General features: G+C 38.5%; 12 non-coding genes across 12 annotated transcripts; all 12 read right to left on the bottom strand.

Annotated features, from left to right (window-relative positions):
* Nucleotides 1–11,849: 11,849 nt before the first annotated feature.
* On the bottom strand, nucleotides 11,850–11,921 carry LOC134323718 (small nucleolar RNA SNORD18). Its single transcript, XR_010014099.1, has one exon. It is a non-coding gene; the product is annotated as a small nucleolar RNA SNORD18 (small nucleolar RNA).
* A 227-nt stretch (nucleotides 11,922–12,148) lies between these two features.
* On the bottom strand, nucleotides 12,149–12,220 carry LOC134323709 (small nucleolar RNA SNORD18). The gene has a single exon (XR_010014090.1). It is a non-coding gene; the product is annotated as a small nucleolar RNA SNORD18 (small nucleolar RNA).
* Nucleotides 12,221–12,444: 224 nt separating this feature from the next.
* Nucleotides 12,445–12,516, bottom strand: LOC134323716 (small nucleolar RNA SNORD18). The gene has a single exon (XR_010014097.1). It is a non-coding gene; the product is annotated as a small nucleolar RNA SNORD18 (small nucleolar RNA).
* Nucleotides 12,517–12,719: 203 nt separating this feature from the next.
* On the bottom strand, nucleotides 12,720–12,791 carry LOC134323714 (small nucleolar RNA SNORD18). Its single transcript, XR_010014095.1, has one exon. It is a non-coding gene; the product is annotated as a small nucleolar RNA SNORD18 (small nucleolar RNA).
* Nucleotides 12,792–12,997: 206 nt separating this feature from the next.
* Nucleotides 12,998–13,069, bottom strand: LOC134323720 (small nucleolar RNA SNORD18). The gene has a single exon (XR_010014100.1). It is a non-coding gene; the product is annotated as a small nucleolar RNA SNORD18 (small nucleolar RNA).
* Nucleotides 13,070–13,296: 227 nt separating this feature from the next.
* LOC134323708 (small nucleolar RNA SNORD18) lies at nucleotides 13,297–13,368 on the bottom strand. Its single transcript, XR_010014089.1, has one exon. It is a non-coding gene; the product is annotated as a small nucleolar RNA SNORD18 (small nucleolar RNA).
* A 218-nt stretch (nucleotides 13,369–13,586) lies between these two features.
* On the bottom strand, nucleotides 13,587–13,658 carry LOC134323715 (small nucleolar RNA SNORD18). Its single transcript, XR_010014096.1, has one exon. It is a non-coding gene; the product is annotated as a small nucleolar RNA SNORD18 (small nucleolar RNA).
* A 220-nt stretch (nucleotides 13,659–13,878) lies between these two features.
* LOC134323713 (small nucleolar RNA SNORD18) lies at nucleotides 13,879–13,950 on the bottom strand. Its single transcript, XR_010014094.1, has one exon. It is a non-coding gene; the product is annotated as a small nucleolar RNA SNORD18 (small nucleolar RNA).
* Nucleotides 13,951–15,828: 1,878 nt separating this feature from the next.
* On the bottom strand, nucleotides 15,829–15,900 carry LOC134323712 (small nucleolar RNA SNORD18). Its single transcript, XR_010014093.1, has one exon. It is a non-coding gene; the product is annotated as a small nucleolar RNA SNORD18 (small nucleolar RNA).
* Nucleotides 15,901–16,127: 227 nt separating this feature from the next.
* LOC134323707 (small nucleolar RNA SNORD18) lies at nucleotides 16,128–16,199 on the bottom strand. The gene has a single exon (XR_010014088.1). It is a non-coding gene; the product is annotated as a small nucleolar RNA SNORD18 (small nucleolar RNA).
* A 236-nt stretch (nucleotides 16,200–16,435) lies between these two features.
* Nucleotides 16,436–16,507, bottom strand: LOC134323717 (small nucleolar RNA SNORD18). The gene has a single exon (XR_010014098.1). It is a non-coding gene; the product is annotated as a small nucleolar RNA SNORD18 (small nucleolar RNA).
* Nucleotides 16,508–16,702: 195 nt separating this feature from the next.
* On the bottom strand, nucleotides 16,703–16,774 carry LOC134323711 (small nucleolar RNA SNORD18). The gene has a single exon (XR_010014092.1). It is a non-coding gene; the product is annotated as a small nucleolar RNA SNORD18 (small nucleolar RNA).
* Between the last annotated feature and the right edge of the window lie 2,074 nt (nucleotides 16,775–18,848).

Raw genomic sequence — 18,848 nt, 5'->3', positions numbered from 1 at the left:
GCTGTTAAATTTGGTGTTTTGGGTACAATTCTCTCATACTGGCCACTGGATATTCAACATGGCACCTCATGGCAAAGAACTCTCTGAGGATGTGAGAAATAGAATTGTTGCTCTCCACAAAGATGGCCTGAGCTATAAGAAGATTGCTAACACCCTGAAACTGAGCTACAGCATGGTGGCCAAGGTCATACAGCGGTTTTCCAGGACAGGTTCCACTCGGAACAGGCTTCGCCAGGGTCGACCAAAGAAGTTGAGTCCACGTGTTCGGCGTCATATCCAGAGGTTGGCTTTAAAAAATAGACACATGAGTGCTGCCAGCATTGCTGCAGAGGTTGAAGACGTGGGAGGTCAGCCTGTCAGTGCTCAGACCATACGCCGCACACTGCATCAACTCGGTCTGCATGGTCGTCATCCCAGAAGGAAGCTGACGCACAAGAAAGCTTGCAAACAGTTTGCTGAAAACAAGCAGTCCAAGAACATGGATTACTGGAATGCCCTGTGGTCTGACGAGACCAAGATAAACTTGTTTGGCTCAGATGGTGTCCAGCATGTGTGGCGGCGCCCTGGTGAGAAGTACCAAGACAACTGTATCTTGCCTACAGTCAAGCATGGTGGTGGTAGCATCATGGTCTTGGGCTGCATGAGGAGTTCAAGGTGTCTAACATCCACCAGCTCCGTGATGTCATCATGGAGGAGTGGAAGAGGATTCCAGTAGCAACCTGTGCAGCTCTGGTGAATTCCATGCCCAGGAGGGTTAAGGCAGTGCTGGATAATAATGGTGGTCACACAAAATATTGACACTTTGGGCACAATTTGGACATGTTCACTGTTGGGTGTACTCACTTATGTTGCCAGCCATTTAGACATTAATGGCTGTGTGTTAAGTTATTTTCAGAAGACAGTAAATCTACACTGCTATACAAGTTGTACACTGACTACTCTAAGTTATATCCAAGTTTTATTTCTATAGTGTTGTCCCATGAAAAGATATAATGAAATATTTGCAGAAATTTCAGGGGTGTACTCACTTTTGTGATACACTGTAATAGTGCGCTTACATTTAAAACGATGTGGTTGCTGTATATTATTGGAAGTGGACACTTCATAAATTAGTAGGGAGTGGTCAGAAATTAAGTCAAATCAAACGCAATTTTGAGTGGATTACACTTATCCTCATAATGAACATTAAAGTCACCAACAATTAAAGCTTTTTTAGTTGATAAAACTAATTTAAAAAGAAAATCGGCAAATTCATTAAGAAATTCTGAGTAAGGACCAGGGGGTCGATAAACAGTAACCAGTTTAAACATACTAGTTTTATCAGATGAACATTTATTGGCTATGTCAGAGATAAGAACCTCAAACGAGTTTGTTATGGGAGATGATTTTACAGTAAGACCTATGTCTTTGTCATAAATTGTGGCTATTCCTCCGCCATGACCACTCAGACATGGCTTATGTTCATAACTGTAACCCGGAGGAGATGCTTCATTTAAACCTAGATACTCATCAGGTCTAGCCCTGGTCTCGGTTAAACAAAGTGCACTAAGACAATTATCTGTAATTATTTCATTTGCAATTACTGTTTTGCATGCAAGTGATCTGATATTTAGAAGTCCTAACTTTAGTTTAGCCTTACTAGGGTTTTCATGATGCTCATTTAGATTAATTTTAATTAAGTTATTATAACATACTTTTTTATTTTGTTTTGGATTACACCTGCCAAGGTAAACAGACACAGTCTCAATGGTTTGTGACCTAAGGATTCCGGGTGATGTCCGATGGCGACTCGCAGACAGTCGGTTAGGCCTGTTTGTCTGCTGCCTGGTCTTGGCTCTGGGTAGTCATTTAGCACTATCTGCCGCTACACTAATGCGGTGGTAAAGCCTGTCACCTATGCTGCAAGAAATGCAAGCAGCACCCTCCCACGTGGGGTGGACACCATCCCGCTTCAAAAGACCAGGCCTTCCCTCAAAAGTGGACCAATTATCTACAAAATCAATGCAGTTTTCTGAGCACCATTTAGACATCCAGCGGTTCAGCGACAACAACCTGCTGTAGGTTTCGCTACTGGGTCGAATCAGTAAGGGGCCAGAGCACACTACTGCCTCAGACATTGACCTAGCTAACACACACACCTCTATAACATGACTCTTAGTAACCTCAGACTGCCGTAAACGAACATCATTAGTGCCGACGTGGATAACAATCTTCGAAAATCTACGATTAGCATTAGCCAGCACTTTCAGATTTGCTCTGATGTCAGGCGCCCTGGCCCCCGGAATACAGGTGACTATGGTTGCTGGTGTCTCTATGGGGGTTGCAATACGCACGTGTCGGAGCTGAGAATCTCCTATAACCAGAGGACTTACATTAACAGGCTTCTCAGCGGGTGGGTCACTGAGTGGGGAAAACCTGTTGGACACGTGCAACTGAGATGGTCAGTGCTTTGCCCTACGACTATGTCGCCGAGACGTCACCCAGTCGCCCCGCTGTGATGGCTCTAATGCCGGAGTCTGGGGTTCTGTACCTGAACTGCTGGCATTCGGGACTGCTACAGCTAAATCTAAGCCCTCACTAGTAATAGTCTGTTCTAACGCCCGAATGCGCCTTTCTAACACTGAGATCTTCTCCGTCAGACTAACAACTAATCTACACTTATCACATATAAAGTTATCACTAAACACGGAGAAGGAATAACTGAACATGTTGCACTCGGAACAGGGATATAAAGCTCCTGCTGGGGCCATTATAATAATAGAGAAATGTACTTAGCTTTAGAGGATGAGTTGAAGTTGATGTTTAAGTTGGATTCACCGGTGCTTCTGCTGGTAGTCACAGAAAAACGGCTTTAATTCCGGACGAAACAGGCGTTGATAAGCTGAAATACAAAAAAAAACAACAACAAAAAAAAACACAAACGCGCTTCGTTTCCGACAAAACGGCTGTAATTCTAAAGGAAAACGGTGTTTATGCGTGTACAAAATAAATAAACAGAACGCGCTTCCTACGGACAGAAAACGGTTATAACTCCCCACAAAACAAAGGTGTTTAAGCACTGGAGTACAAAAACAACCAAACACAAACGCGCTTCGTGCGGACAGAAAACGGTTTTAATTCAGGATGAATAAGATGTTTATGCGCTGAAGTACAAAACAAACAAACTAAACCAGGCTTCGTTCAGATGCCGGTAGCAGAAGTTTCCTAGTAACAGACTTCGAAAACAAGCACAGATTTACAATAGTAAACACAAGTGTAAACACAATCGCTTTTTTACGATAGACAAAATAACACTCTATATCAACTACGCGCGAAAGATTAACGTTTAAATTATACGTTTAAAACATACGTATATAAAAAAGTTATTTAGCTAATAGCTACAAAAAACTAGGCTACAGTCTCAGCGTGCGTACCACCGGAAACATGTCATGCACTTCTCCACAACAACACCTAATTTTTTATCCATAACTTCAATAGCATTTGAAGTATTCAGCATATCATTAACTGCAATAGCTTTTAAAATATGCATCAAATTGCTCCAAAAAAGCTGTATTTTATCAAGTGTAACCCACATTACACACTACAACTCCTAAACTGACACTTTTACCGTTTTACATTATAAAGAAATAGTTTTTTAATCCATAACTTCAATAGCATTTAAAGTATTCAGCATATCATTAACTTCAATAGCTTTTAAAATGTGCAGCAAATTGCTCCAAAAAAGCTGTATTTTATCAACTGTAACCCACATTACACACTACAACTCCTAAACTGACACTTTTACCCTGTTTTACATGATAAAAAACAGATTATTTTATCCATAACTTCAATAGCATTTAAAGTACTCAGCATATCATTAACTTCAATAGCTTTTAAAATATGCATCAAATTGCTCCAAAAAAGCTGTATTTTATCAAGTGTAACCCACATTAAACACTTCAACTCCTAAAATGACACTTTTACCCTGTTTATCATGATAAAAAATCTGATTTTTTTTATCCATACTGTATTTTCAATAGCATTTAAATTATTCAGCATATCATTAACTCCAATAGCTTTTAAAATATGCATCAAATTGCTCCAAAAAAGCTGTATTTTATCAAGTGTAACCAACATTACACTATAACTCCTAAACTGACACTTTTACATGATAAAAAAATTTTTTTATCCATAACGTCAATAGTATTTAAAGTATTCAGTGCAGTAATCCCTCCTCGATCGCGGGGGTTGCGTTCCAGAACCCTCCGCGAAAGGTGAAAATCCGCAAAGTAAAAACCATGTGTTTATATGGTTATTTTTATAACCCGATTCCCTCGGCTTTAGCATTTAGCATCTTGTCATTAAAACCAATGGATTGAGGTAGCACAGCATGCTAACGTCAATATAACATCTCTCTTCATGTAACGATAACGGTTACATTTCCTGACAACCCAGAACTTGCAAATAAAAACACTCGGTACAAGTTTACACAAGTTAAAAATCAGTAATATTTTATTTACGTTTGAAAAGAACTCCATTCGTTTGTCCGAACCGTCAGTCATGTTTATTTTTCTGCGAGAGAGGAGCACCTGACCCGCAATGAATTCTGGGATTGTCTTGATCACTAAGGCAGCGTCGGATGCTCACTCGTTTTTGAGTGAAAATAACGTTGAAACGTTAAGAAGTGAGGATATTAAGGCATCTAGGATTTGGAACAGCCTCCTAATCGGGAGCGCGCACAGGATGACGTAAAATGCATCTATGTAGAGAGAGAGCTAGCTTTTCGAACACACCCCTTGTCTGCAGAAATCCGCGAACCAGCGAAAAATCCGCGATTTATATTTAGACATGCTTGCAAATAAAATTCGCAATAGAGTGAAGCCGCAAAAGTCGAAGCACGATATAGCGAGGGATTACTGTATATCAATAACTTCAATAGCTTTTAAAATAGGCATCTGTTTTTTAATCATGTAAAACAAGGTAAAAGTGTCAGTTTAACAGTTGTAGTGTGTGATGTGGGTTACACTTGATAAAATACAATTCGTTTCGAAGCAATGTGATGAAAATTTTAAAAGTTATTGAAGTTTAAAACATGCTGAATTTTTTCAATGTGCATCATGTGTATGCTATTTAAAATATGGAACAAAAATCAGTTTTTTATTATTTATTAAAAGGTAAAAGTGTCAGTATAACAATTGTAATGTGTAATGTGGGTTACACTTAATAAAATACAACTTGTTTTAGAGCAATTTGTTAATTATTTTAAAAGCTATTAAAGTTTAAAACATGCTGAATTTTTTCAATGTGCATCATGTGTATGCTATTTAATATATGGAACAAAAATCATTTATTTATTTTTTATTAAAAGGTAAACGTTTCAGTTTAACAGTTGTAGTGTGTAATATTGGTTACACTTGATAAAATACATTTTGGTTTGAAGGAATTTAATGAATATTTTAAATATTTTTGAAATTTAAAATATGCTGAATTTTTTCAATGTGCATCATGTGTATGCTATTTAACATATGGAACAAAAATCTGTTTTTTATTATTTATTAAAAGGTAAAAGTGTCAGTATAACAGTTGTAGTGTGTAATGTGGATTACACTTGATAAATTACAACTTGTTTTGGAGCAATTTGGTATATATTTAAAAAGCTATTGAAGTTATTGATATGCTCAATACTTTAAATGCTATTGAAGTTATGAATAAAATCTGTTTTTTATTTTGTAATAAAGGTTAAAAGTGTCAGTATAAGAGTTGTAATGTGTAATGTGGGTTACACTTGATAAAATACAACTTGTTTTAGAGCAATTTGTTAATTATTTTAAAAGTTATTGAAGTTTAAAATATGCTGCATTTTTTCAATGTGCATCATGTGTATGCTATTTAAAATATGGAACAAAAATCAGTTTTTTACTATTTATTAAAAGGTAAAAGTGTCAGTTTAACAGTTGTATTGTGTAATGTGGATTACACTTGATAAAATACACTTGTTTTGGAGCAATTTCATAAATATTTAAAAAGCTATTGAAGTTAATAATATGCTAAATATTTTAAATGCTATTGAAGTTATGAATAAAAATCTGTTTTTTTATTATGTAATATAGAGTAAAAGTGTCAATTTAAGAGTTGCAGTGTGTAATGTGGGTTACACTTGATAAATTACAACTTGTTTTGGAGAAATTTGATAAATATTTTAAAAGCTTTTGAAGTTATTGATATGCTGAATACTTTAAATGCTATTGAAGTTATGAATAAAATCTGTTTTTTAGTTTGTAATAAAGGTTAAAAGTGTCAGTATAAGAGTTGTAGTGTGTAATGTGGGTTACAACTTAAAAAGCTATTGAAGTTATTAATATGATGAATACTTTTAAAGCTATTGAAGTCATTAATATGATGAATACTTTAAATGCTATTGAAGTTATAACCCCATCGCTGTCCTCGGCCCGTATATGTGCCCAAAAATGAACAAGGATTTATATCTGTAAGTTGGTAAACAAGGTACCGTTTAATAGCTTAAAATCTCTACTTTTTTGCAACGTAAACACTGAGCGTATTTTGTTATTATTTTGTTGTTATTATCATAAGGCTGTACTTCTATTAATATTGACAATATTTATACCAAACAAACCAGCACAATCTCACAATCACATTTCTGCTGTCCGTTTTACTTCATGTAAATTAATGAGCATTTTATAAAGCTTTGCCATCATTGCAAAATGAAAACGCATGGTAAACAGCAGCACCGCGACCTTGATCCACCACACAGCAGCATAAAACCAGAGAAAAAGCTTACCTTATGTTGTCTTGTTCAAACTGAGACCAAATTTATATCCATTTATATTTATATTTGGTATTTATATATATATACATTTATATATATATACATTTATATTTATATTTACTTTTTATAAATGTTTTCTTTGATGGCGGCCATCTGGGTTTATCCAAAACTATTTTGAGTACATAAATATGCATATTTCATGTGTGTACTGTAAGGGTTCCTGCGGCGTCGGGTGAACTTACCTCGGGTTCCCGGTGTCGCAGGAATTACAGATTCACTGGAACAAAGGCCTTAAATCAGAGGCCTTCTAATTAAGGTGACAACCTGCAGCTGTGCCTGCTTATTTTTGCAGGCACTGTGCAGCCACCGGTTGTTGTGCCTTCTGTTTGGTTTGGTTTGATTTCATTTAATCTGGTTTCATTTGTATTGATTTCATTTGTTTAATTTACCCTTTTTAGGGACAGCAGGTACCCCGGGCGTCAATAGGACGGTCGGGTGTGTAGGCTGAAAGGCTGAGGTAGCTAGGATCTATTACTTTCTATCTGTTAGAAAAAGTTCCGGTGCGACCTCGCACAGCCCTCGTGCTGTATTTGTTTTGGGCGAACTGCGTTAGTGCCTCCCTGCATTGCTAGCAGGAGGCTAGCATTAGCTTATCCATTGCTGCAACACTGCGTTCTTGGGACGTTAGATCAGAAGGGTTTGCTACTATCAGGATAGGGCAGTAGGATAAGTGCGTGTCTCTGCCACCCGCCACCCCGGTTCGAACCCCCCTAATGATTAATGTGCATTTTTCTTTGTTTTGTTTTCACAGATCGGCTCCTTCCCAGCGACAGCGACCCGCGGCTGGTGACATGGCCTTTTGATTCCCTGAACTGCACTTACGCGAGTTCGGTTCCTTTTTCTTTGTTCCTAACAGATCGGCTCCTTCCCAGCGACAGCGACCCACGGTGGGTGACATGGCCATCTGAATACCCGAACTGTGCTCACGTGAGTTCGGGCTTGTTTCCCTGATCTCTGTAGTTCAGTGCGTGCAGCTTCGGCACCTTCATAGCACACGGCCTTCGGGCTAAACCCACTCCTAATTGGCACAGCGTTGATCGTGACTGCCTCGCAGTAATTATAATATTTACAGTAATGAGGTAGTAATAACGATCAGTTTGTGTATGTGTATGGGACATGGTCACCCACTGTCCCTCACCTGGTGGCAGGTGTGTGTATAGAGTGCTGCTAGTGTGCAGCTCTCTCTTAGGGCTTTTCCACCAAAAGAACTATGGTTCTTGAACCGGTTCTGTTCAGGTTTCTTAGAACCTTGGTGTTCTGTAGAGAACCGACGCGCGTTTCCACCAGTTTTCTTTTTTTCCCTTTTTTTCCTCTCCCTTTTAGCGCATCCAATTGTTCAATTTGCATCGTGCTTCCTCTCTGTCTATGCCGAACCCTGCCCTGACCGAGGAGATCGAAGCTAAGCCATATCCCCTCCGAAACATGGGCAGCAGCCAGATTTTTGCCACCCACACATTGATGTGTGGCGCCACCTAGCGTTGCATTCAGAGAGACACACCCTAAGGGCACACTTCATCTCTGTGCAGGTGCCTCTAATTAGCCGGCAGAGGTCGTAATCGCATTCTGACAGAGAGACCCACATCCGGTTCTTTGTCCCACCCACCAACTGAGCAACTGGCCAATCGTTGGCTCATACAGCCACTCAGCCTCGAACCAGTAAGGCAGAGCTGGATTAGATACGATGTACTCAGAATCCAGCTCTGATTGCAGCGTGTCTTTTTACCGCTGCGCCACCCGAGCGGCTTTCCACCAGTTTTTGAGAACCAAGTCTGTGTCATCAACGGTTGGCGTTACTTAATGAAAGTAAAGAGTAGTAATATCATGGCGGAGTGTGTAGATTATGTGCGAGCATTTGTGCTGCTGTTACAGATGTTCGTTGTTATGTAAAAGCATCGATCAACTATTGGTGATAAGATGATGTAGACATGTTTGTTGCAGTTGTTGTTTTCTTTGGTTCATTGACATGAGAAGCATTTTGCGCTTCGCTCTCACCGCGACTCTCGGAGCAAATAGCTGATTTGCTTAGCGCTCGAGCTATAAAACATCACTAAAGTTCCACAACACGAACATCCATTTGTGTGAAATAACCATCAAATCTACTCTAAAATACAATACATACAGGGGTTGGACAAAATAACTGAAACACCTGGTTTTAGACCACAATAATTTATTAGTATGGTGTAGGGCCTCCTTTTGCGGCCAATACAGCGTCAATTCGTCTTGGAAATGACATATACAAGTCCTGCACAGTGGTCAGAGGGATTTTAAGCCATTCTTCTTGCAGGATAGTGGCCAGGTCACTACGTGATGCTGGTGGAGGAAAACGTTTCCTGACTCGCTTCTCCAAAACACCCCAAAGTGGCTCAATAATATTTAGATCTGGTGACTGTGCAGGCCATGGGAGATGTTCAACTTCACTTTCATGTTCATCAAACCAATCTTTCACCAGTCTTGCTGTGTGTATTGGTGCATTGTCATCCTGATACACGGCACCGCCATTGGATGCACATGGTCCTCCAGAATGGTTCGGTAGTCCCTGGCAGTGACGCGCCCATCTAGCACAAGTATTGGGCCAAGGGAATGCCATGATATGGCAGCCCAAACCATCACTGATCCACCCCCATGCTTCACTCTGGGCATGCAACAGTCTGGGTGGTACGCTTCTTTGGGGCTTCTCCACACCGTAACTCTCCCGGATGTGGGGAAAACAGTAAAGGTGGACTCATCAGAGAACATTACATGTTTCACATTGTCCACAACCCAAGATTTGCGCTCCTTGCACCATTGAAACCGACGTTTGGCATTGGCACGAGTGACCAAAGGTTTGGCTATAGCAGCCCGGCCGTGTATATCGACCCTGTGGAGCTCCCGACGGACAGTTCTGGTGGAAACAGGAGAGTTGAGGTGCACATTTAATTCTGCCGTGATTTGGGCAGCCGTGGTTTTATGTTTTTTGGATACAATCCGGGTTAGCACCCGAACATCCCTTTCAGACAGCTTCCTCTTGCGTCCACAGTTAATCCTGTTGGATGTGGTTTGTCCTTCTTGGTGGTATGCTGACATTACCCTGGATACCGTGGCTCTTGATACATCACAAAGACTTGCTGTCTTGGTCACAGATGCGCCAGCAAGACGTGCACCAACAATTTGTCCTCTTTTGAACTCTGGTATGTCACCCATAATGTTGTGTGCATTGCAATATTTTGAGCAAAACTGTGCTCTTACCCTGCTAATTGAACCTTCACACTCTGCTCTTACTGGTGCAATGTGCAATTAATGAAGATTGGCCACCAGACTGGTCCAATTTAGCCATGAAACCTCCCACACTAAAATGACAGGTGTTTCAGTTATTTTGTCCAACCCCTGTATATCTGTGTTAGCTGGATTTACTTTACGTATGCAGCTCGGGGTTCTGAGTCAAAAAAGCGCAATGTAAAAAATAAAACGTAACGTGGCTGAATGTACTAAAAAATATGACTCAGAAACACTACATTTCTCTCTGTTATTACAGGTTATAAGTGCTCTGTACTGCCCAAATTCATCGGTCGTTGTTTTAGTACAACAAACCACATTACACTTTATTTTTCGTGTTAAGCGGTGTTTGTACTGCCCGGGCCATGTTTACCACGTCATATCACACAATTAATCTTTTTAAGACGCTTTGAAAATATCAGCAGCAAACTGGCTCAAAATTTAATCAGGTGAACTTTAAAATATAAAAAATGCAGCAACAAGCTCCATACGAGACACCAGCACAGTGGTTTAGCAAAGCACCCAAACCTCTACACTGCGACACGCCCACAGTTGACGTCACGGTTCGCTCTGAAAAACCAAGTATTCTGTGGTGCCAGATTGGCCCGCTAGTTTGCTGTCTGGAACCTCTTTTTTTTTTTGCTGGAAACACAGAAACGGTTCAAAATCGTGAACCCGAACCGGAAACCGTTCCACGTTAGTGGAAAAGGGGCATGAGTGCTCCCCCCAGTAGGTGGGGCAGTTTCTCTGGGTCTGGGAGGGAGTTGAAGTTGGGGATGACTGTTAAATTTGGGGAAGAATTGGGACCGGATGTGGTGGTCATATTGCACATGCACATCTGGAAGCTGGGGTCACAGCACAGGGTCAGCCATTGGACGGTGGTACGGTGCCCTTGGAGCAGACAGGGTTAAGAGCTTTACTCAAGGACCCAACAGTGGCTGCATTTGAACCAACAACTTTCCAATTGAAAGACCAAGGCTCTACTCACATGGCTACCACTGTTCCAGTAGATACCAGTCATGTGGCCAACAGCCGGTTTAATCAATTTAATAACAAAATGGATAAATAAGACTCAAGAAAATGTAATGCAGCATACTTTCAAATACACAAATAGGGCACCAATGTACAGAATAACCACTTTTTATTGAACATAATAAATACATCATTTATTTCTGCAGACAAGCATGAAATCAGAGCAAAGTGTCAATGTTGCTTACTTAGTTTACATTTTGAACAGGAAATAGCTGTGCATTGGAATAAGTAAGTTCTGCAGCATCCTATAAACACACAGTCCCAACCTTTAAACTAACCAGTTATCTTGGGGGTACTAGTAATGATCATGTTCCCATTCTGTGTACTTCATACTGATACCATTTTGCATTTCATTACACAACAGTGGAAGAACTTGATGCCTGGTCTGCAACATCTTGCTTAACTGTTTGGCTTCCATGAGACTGTGCCCTTGCAGACAGAGTTTCTGTTTTTTGCTCATCACTGTGAGCTATTAGGAGCTCCCATTGCCTCTGTCCATAATTTTGACCTAAACCAGTCTGTCTGGTACCAACAATCATGTCATTTACTCAAACCAAGGGCTTTATATAATGTTCAAGTCTGATGTGCAAGACTTAATGTGCTGTGATCTCACCAGATATGCTTCTTGCTCTTCATGATTATATACAGATTTATGTTCTGGCTAGCTGAAATGAAAAAAGAACAATAAACCCACTGGTAAATGCCAAACACAGTTGATCTGTATTTGTACACACTGTAAAGCCTCAGAACTTCATAAGAAAAATCACAGCGGTCATAAACACGGACCAGAAGTGGAAGCTCATCACAGCAACCTTATAAAACAGGTGACACTTTACACATCAAATACACTGGTGCCTTTGATCAGAAATACTTAACTCTTCTTACCTGAACTGCCTCTCTCTCTTCATGCCCGATTTTGTCCTTGTCAAGTTAGCATGATGGTCTGTTAAAAATAGAACACTTAAATCAATTTCTTATTTAGCTTTGTAAATGTTTAAGTCAATGATTGCTCTAAAAAAATTATATAATAACAATAACTGACTCAGAACTTCATAAGAAAAATCACAGCGGTCATAAACACGGACCAGAAGTGGAAGCTCATCACAGTAACCCGTCAGCAATAAAAAGTCTATAAACATGACTTGGTTGTTACAGCATCATGTTTCTTACCTAAACTGCTTGTCTTCATGCTTGATGATTTTGTCCTTGTCCATTTAGCACGATCATCTGTTAAATAAATATAGGACACCTAAGTCAAGTGCTAATTTAGATTTGCAAATGTTTAAGTCAATGGCTGCTCTAAAAATAATAATAATAATAATAATAATAATAACTGACTCAGAACTTCATAAGAAAAATCACAGCGGTCATAAACACGGACCAGAAGTGGAAGCTCATCACAGCAGTCTAATAAAATAAGTGACACTGATCAGAAATACTTCATCTTTCTTACCTGAACTGCTGCTCTTCATGCTTAATGATTTTGTCCTTGTCCATCTGGCATGATGGTCTGTTAAATAGACACAGAACACATAAGTCAAGTGCTAATATAGCTTTGCACATGTTTAAGTCAATGGTTGCTCTAAAAAATAATAAAAAATACTAAATTAGACTCAGAACTTCATAAGAAAAATCACAGCGGTCATAAACACGGACCAGAAGTGGAAGCTCATCACAGTAGCCTGCCAGTAATAAAAAGTCTATAAACATGACTTCGTTGTTACAGCGTCATGTTTCTTACCTAAACTGCCTCTCTTCATGCTTGATGATTTTGTACATCTGGCATGATGGTCTGTTAAAGACACAGAACACATAAGTCAAGTGCTAATTTGGCTTTGTACATGTTTAAGTCAATGGTTGCTCTAAAAAAAAAAATTTTATACAATAAAACTTAGAACTTCATAAGAAAAATCACAGCGGTCATAAACACGGACCAGAAGTGGAAGCTCATCACAGCAACCTTATAAAACAGGTGACACTTTACACATCAAATACACTGGTGCCTTTGATCAGAAATACTTAACTCTTCTTACCTGAACTGCCTCCCTCTCTTCATGCCCGATTTTGTCTTTGTCAATTTAGCATGATGGTCTGTTAAAAATAGAACACTTAAATCAATTTCTTATTTAGCTTTGTAAATGTTTAAGTCAATGATTGCTCTAACAAAATTATATAATAACAATAACTGACTCAGAACTTCATAAGAAAAATCACAGCGGTCATAAACACGGACCAGAAGTGGAAGCTCATCACAGTAACCCGTCAGTAATAAAAAAAAGTCTATAAACATGACTTAGTTGTTACAGCATCATGTTTCTTACCTAAACTGCTTCTCTTTATGCTTGATGATTTTGTCCTTGTCCATTTAGCACGATCATCTGTTAAATAAATATAGGACACCGAAGTCAAGTGCTAATTTAGATTTGCAAATGTTTAAGTCAATGGCTGCTCTAAAAATAATAATAATAATAATAACTGACTCAGAACTTCATAAGAAAAATCACAGCGGTCATAAACACGGACCAGAAGTGGAAGCTCATCACAGCAGTCTAATAAAATAAGTGACACTTTGATCAGAAATACTTCATCTTTCTTACCTGAACTGCCGCTCTTCATGCTTAATGATTTTGTCCTTGTCCATCTGGCATGATGGTCTGTTAAATAGACACAGAACACATAAGTCAAGTGCTAATATAGCTTTGCACATGTTTAAGTCAATGGTTGCTCTAAAAAAAAAAAAAAAAAAAAAAAAAAAAAAATACTAAATTAGACTCAGAACTTCATAAGAAAAATCACAGCGGTCATAAACACGGACCAGAAGTGGAAGCTCATCACAGTAGCCTGCCAGTAATAAAAAGTCTACAACCCCTGGCAAAAATTATGGAATCACCACTCTTGGAAAATGTTCTGTCAATTGTTTAATTTTGTAGAAAAAAAATAAATCACAGACATGCCACAAAACTATCATTTTTCGAAATGTCAACCTTCTGGCATTAAGAAACAATAAAAAAAAGAAACAAATATAATAGTTGTGGTCAGTCACAATTGCTTTTTTTTAGATCAAGTAGAGGAAAAAAATATGGAATCACTCAAATCTGAGGAAAAAATTATGGAATCACTCTGTAATTTGCAGTTTAAAAACAAAACATCTGCAGCAGATTAGATTTGCTAATTATTCTTCAGTTTAAAAAGAGTGCTCACACCTCAGAGAGCTGTTGCACAAAGCAGATTGTCATGAATCATGGTTCCAACACAAGATATGTCAGTTGAAACAAATGAGAGGATTATAAAACTCCTTCAAGAAGATAAATCATTGTGGAATGTCGCAAAAGATGTTGGTTGTTCCCAGTAAGCTGTGTTTAAAATCTGGACCAAGTACAAACAAAATGGGAAGGTTGTAAAAGGGAAGCATACTGGTAGACCAAGTAAGACATCAAAGCATCAAGATAGAAAACAAAGCAATATGTCTTGAAAACAGAAAATGCACAACAAAACAAATGAGAAACAAGTGGCCGGAAAGTGGAGTCAATGTCTGTGACTGAACTGTAAGAAATCACCTAAAAGAAATGGGATTTACATACAGAAAAGCCAAACAAAAGCCACCATTAACACCTAAAAAGAAAAGAACAAGGTTAAAGTAGGCTAAAGAAAAGCAATCGTGGACTGTGGGTGACTGGATAAAAGTGATCTTCAGTGATGAATCACGAATCTGCATTGGGCAAGGTGATGATGCTGGAACTTTTGTTTGGTGTCTGTCCAATGAAATTTATGAAGATAACTGCCTAAAGAAAACATGTTAATATTCACAGTTGTTGATGATATGGGCCTGCATGTCGGGTAAAGGCACAGGGGAGATGGTCTTCAATAAATGCCAAAGTCCACATTGAAATTTTGGACGCTTTTCTTATTCCATCAGTTGAAAGGATGTTTGGTGATGATGACTTCATTTTTCAAGATGATAATGCATCTTGCCATAGGGCAAAGGACGTGAAAACTTTCCTTCAAGAAAACATATAATGTCAATGGCATGGCCTGCAAATAGTCCAGATCTCAATCCATTTGAAAATCTCTGGTGGAAATTGAAGAAAATGGTCAATGACAAGGTTCCAACCTGCAAAGCTGATCTGGCAACAGCAAGAGACAGTTGAAGGCAGATTGATGAAGAATACTGTTTGTCATTAGTTAACTCCATGCCTCAGAGAGTTTAAACCATTATAAAAGCCAGAGGTGGTGCAACAAAGTAATAATGGTGCAGTGTTTTCTAATGATTCCATAATTTTTTCCTCAGATTTGAGTGATTCCATATTTTTTTCCTCTACTTGATCTAAACAAAAGCAATTGTGACTGACCACAACTATTATATTTGTTTCTTTTTTTATTGTTTCTTAATGCCAGAGGGTTGACAGTTTGAGAAATGATAGTTTTGTGGCATGTCTGTGATTTCTTTTTTTTCTACAAAATTAAACAATTGAAAGAACATCTTCCAAGAGTGGTGATTCCATAATTTTTGCCAGGGGTTGTATAAACATGACTTCGTTGTTACAGCGTCATGTTTCTTACCTAAACTGCCTCTCTTCATGCTTGATGATTTTGTACATCTGGCATGATGGTCTGTTAAATAGACACAGAACACATAAGTCAAGTGCTAATTTGGCTTTGTACATGTTTAAGTCAATGGTTGCTCTAAAAAAAAATTTTACACAATAAAATACTAAATCAGACTCAGAACTTCATAAGAAAAATCACAGCGGTCATAAACACGGACCAGAAGTGGAAGCTCATCACAGCAACCTTATAAAACAGGTGACACTTTACACATCAAATACACTGGTGCCTTTGATCAGAAATACTTAACTCTTCTTACCTGAACTGCCTCTCTCTCTTCATGCCCGATTTTGTCTTTGTCAATTTAGCATGATGGTCTGTTAAAAATAGAACACTTAAATCAATTTCTTATTTAGCTTTGTAAATGTTTAAGTCAATGATTGCTCTAAAAAAATTATATAATAACAATAACTGACTCAGAACTTCATAAGAAAAATCACAGCGGTCATAAACACGGACCAGAAGTGGAAGCTCATCACAGTAACCCGTCAGTAATAAAAAAAAGTCTATAAACATGACTTAGTTGTTACAGCATCATGTTTCTTACCTAAACTGCTTCTCTTTATGCTTGATGATTTTGTCCTTGTCCATTTAGCACGATCATCTGTTAAGTAAAGATAGGACACTTAAATCAAGTGCTAATTTACTTTTGCAAATGTTTAAGTCAATGGCTGCTCTAAAAATAATAATAATAATAATAATAATAATAATAATAACAACTGACTCAGAACTTCATAAGAAAAATCAAAGCAGTCATAAACACGGACCAGAAGTGGAAGCTCATCACAGCAGTCTAATAAAATAAGTGACACTTTGATCAGAAATACTTCATCTTTCTTACCTGAACTGCTGCTCTTCATGCTTGATTTTGTCCTTGTCCATCTGGCGCAGGCTGGTCTGTTAAATAAAAACAGGACACACAAATCAAGTGCTAATTCAGCTTTGCACATGTTTAACACTGGTTGCTCCAAACTAAATAACTAAATTTGAGTCAGAACTTCCTAAGAAAAATCACTGAGGTCATAAACACGGACCAGAAGTGAAAGCTCATCATTTTAGTCTCAAAAGGCATGAAGAAAACTATAAAGTACAATGTTTTAGAATATAATTACATAGACTTACATAAAAGATTAAGCGTTGACTACAGTGTGTCAAAATGGTCACCATGTTTAACACCCATGTGTCATTTTATGGCACGATTGGTATCATATTGGAGTCTGCTTATTGTATATTGTCTATATTTTGGGTCCACTGTGAATTTTTTCCCTCAAATCAAACATAATTTTTGCTGTATTAACTAATAAAATGCCAGGGACAGACATGATCTGCTTCCTGATCTTCAAGCACCATCCGGTTGCATAATCTACACTCTGCACACATGGATCTAGGTGTTTTCGTATATATTGCATTATGTTCCCTTATGACAGGAGAACCATTTATAACTTTACTGTTGTAGTCAGAAAGAGCTTTGGTATAGGTTTATTAGGCGCTTAGCTATTTAGTTAACTAGCATTATGAAATGCATGCTCTTGTGCAACTAGCTCTGACTGCAACTATGACAAGTCAATTAAAATGTATTTATATATTTATTAGGGTTCTTACATCTCTTTGGTTACATTCATGACAGGAACGGTAGTTAGTCATTACACAAGGTTCATCAGTTCACAAGGTTATATCTAACACAGTCATGGACAATTTAGTATCTCCAATTTACCTCACTTGCATGTCTTTGGAGTGTGGGAGGAAAGCGGAGCACCTGGAGGAAACCGGAGCACCTGGAGTAAACCCACACAAGACATGTGGAGAACATGCAAACTCCACACAGAATGCACCTAGACAGCACCCAGCTGGCGCAGCGGGATATTCCGCTAGCACACCAGTGCCAAGATTCTGAACTCCTCAGTTCGAAACTCGACGTTGCCACCGGTCGGGTGGGCGCCATCTGGCATAATTGCCAATGCCTGCAGCAGATACTAATTGGACACCGTATCTGCGGGCAGGGACCAAACTATGTGTGGATGAGTCTTCATAACCTGTGTGAGGTCCCCGATTGGCGGAAGAGACGCCTGTGCAGAATGCAGGGGCGAGAAGAGGTGATTGTGCTACTCACCAAGCCACCCAATCTATTAAAATAACTGTAAACTTTTGTAGTCCAACTCAATTATAGTTGTTTGTTTTGATATTTGTTTTGTTAAAATGTTAAATTAAACAACATAACTAATTTACTGCCAAAATCAATAGCTTAATTACTCGAACATACTTTGCTGCTAGAAACACACTAATATCAGAGTTGTCTTCTTAGCATAGTTGTCTTCTTAGCATAGTTTACCTTCAAGGCTCAATAGGACATACATGATGGGCTGTGGTACTGAATCATTTTGTGCATCCACTCACGGCAGAGCAGTATAATTAAAACCACCTGCAAAAAAGCAAGAAAAAAATACAAATTGAGTTTTACAAGATTTAAGATTTTAACAAGAAGCAAATAAATAATTAAATAAGTAATTTTACTTACCAAATGCTTTAAACACCATTTCTGTCTTGGTCCTGCAGCCTTGTCTTGGGAGGTCAGTCTTGGTATTGCAATGATTATTGGGACTGTAATAAACTGACTAAATGATGGGAACACACACTCAAAAAAGTTTATTCATTTTAGTTATTGTGGGTTTTCTGAAAATATGATCGTAAATAAAAAAAATATATGAACACAAGGTTTGCTGCATTTTAATTCTCCAAATTCTCCATTAACATACTGCTGGTTATAACTGACCACTCTGCTGAGAGAGTTGTTCAAAATGTCATCGTTGTTTGGCATTGACTTGGCTTTATTTGAGTCAACCAATTGTGTCCAAGTCTCCACTGATGGTTTGAGGTTGTACTGGACAATTCTGAGGTGATCTAACTTCATCATTCTGCCCACTACAATGCCTGACTGTAGGTACTGTATTGTTGGGTCTGCTTATATCGTATTTTCTCCTGAAACATATGGCCAAATTACCATTTCTTGCTACTGAGTACAAGGTTTTTTCTCCCAAAACTCTATTCTCTGTGTGATTAGTATTAAACTTCAGTCAATTTACACCTACAAAATTGCATTGTGTGAATATTTTATCAACACGCCAACAAATTTTAA

The sequence above is a fragment of the Trichomycterus rosablanca genome, chromosome 11, assembly GCF_030014385.1.
Source record: "Trichomycterus rosablanca isolate fTriRos1 chromosome 11, fTriRos1.hap1, whole genome shotgun sequence".
NCBI lineage: Eukaryota > Metazoa > Chordata > Actinopteri > Siluriformes > Trichomycteridae > Trichomycterus > Trichomycterus rosablanca.
This window is presented reverse-complemented; position numbering and strand designations above follow the sequence as displayed.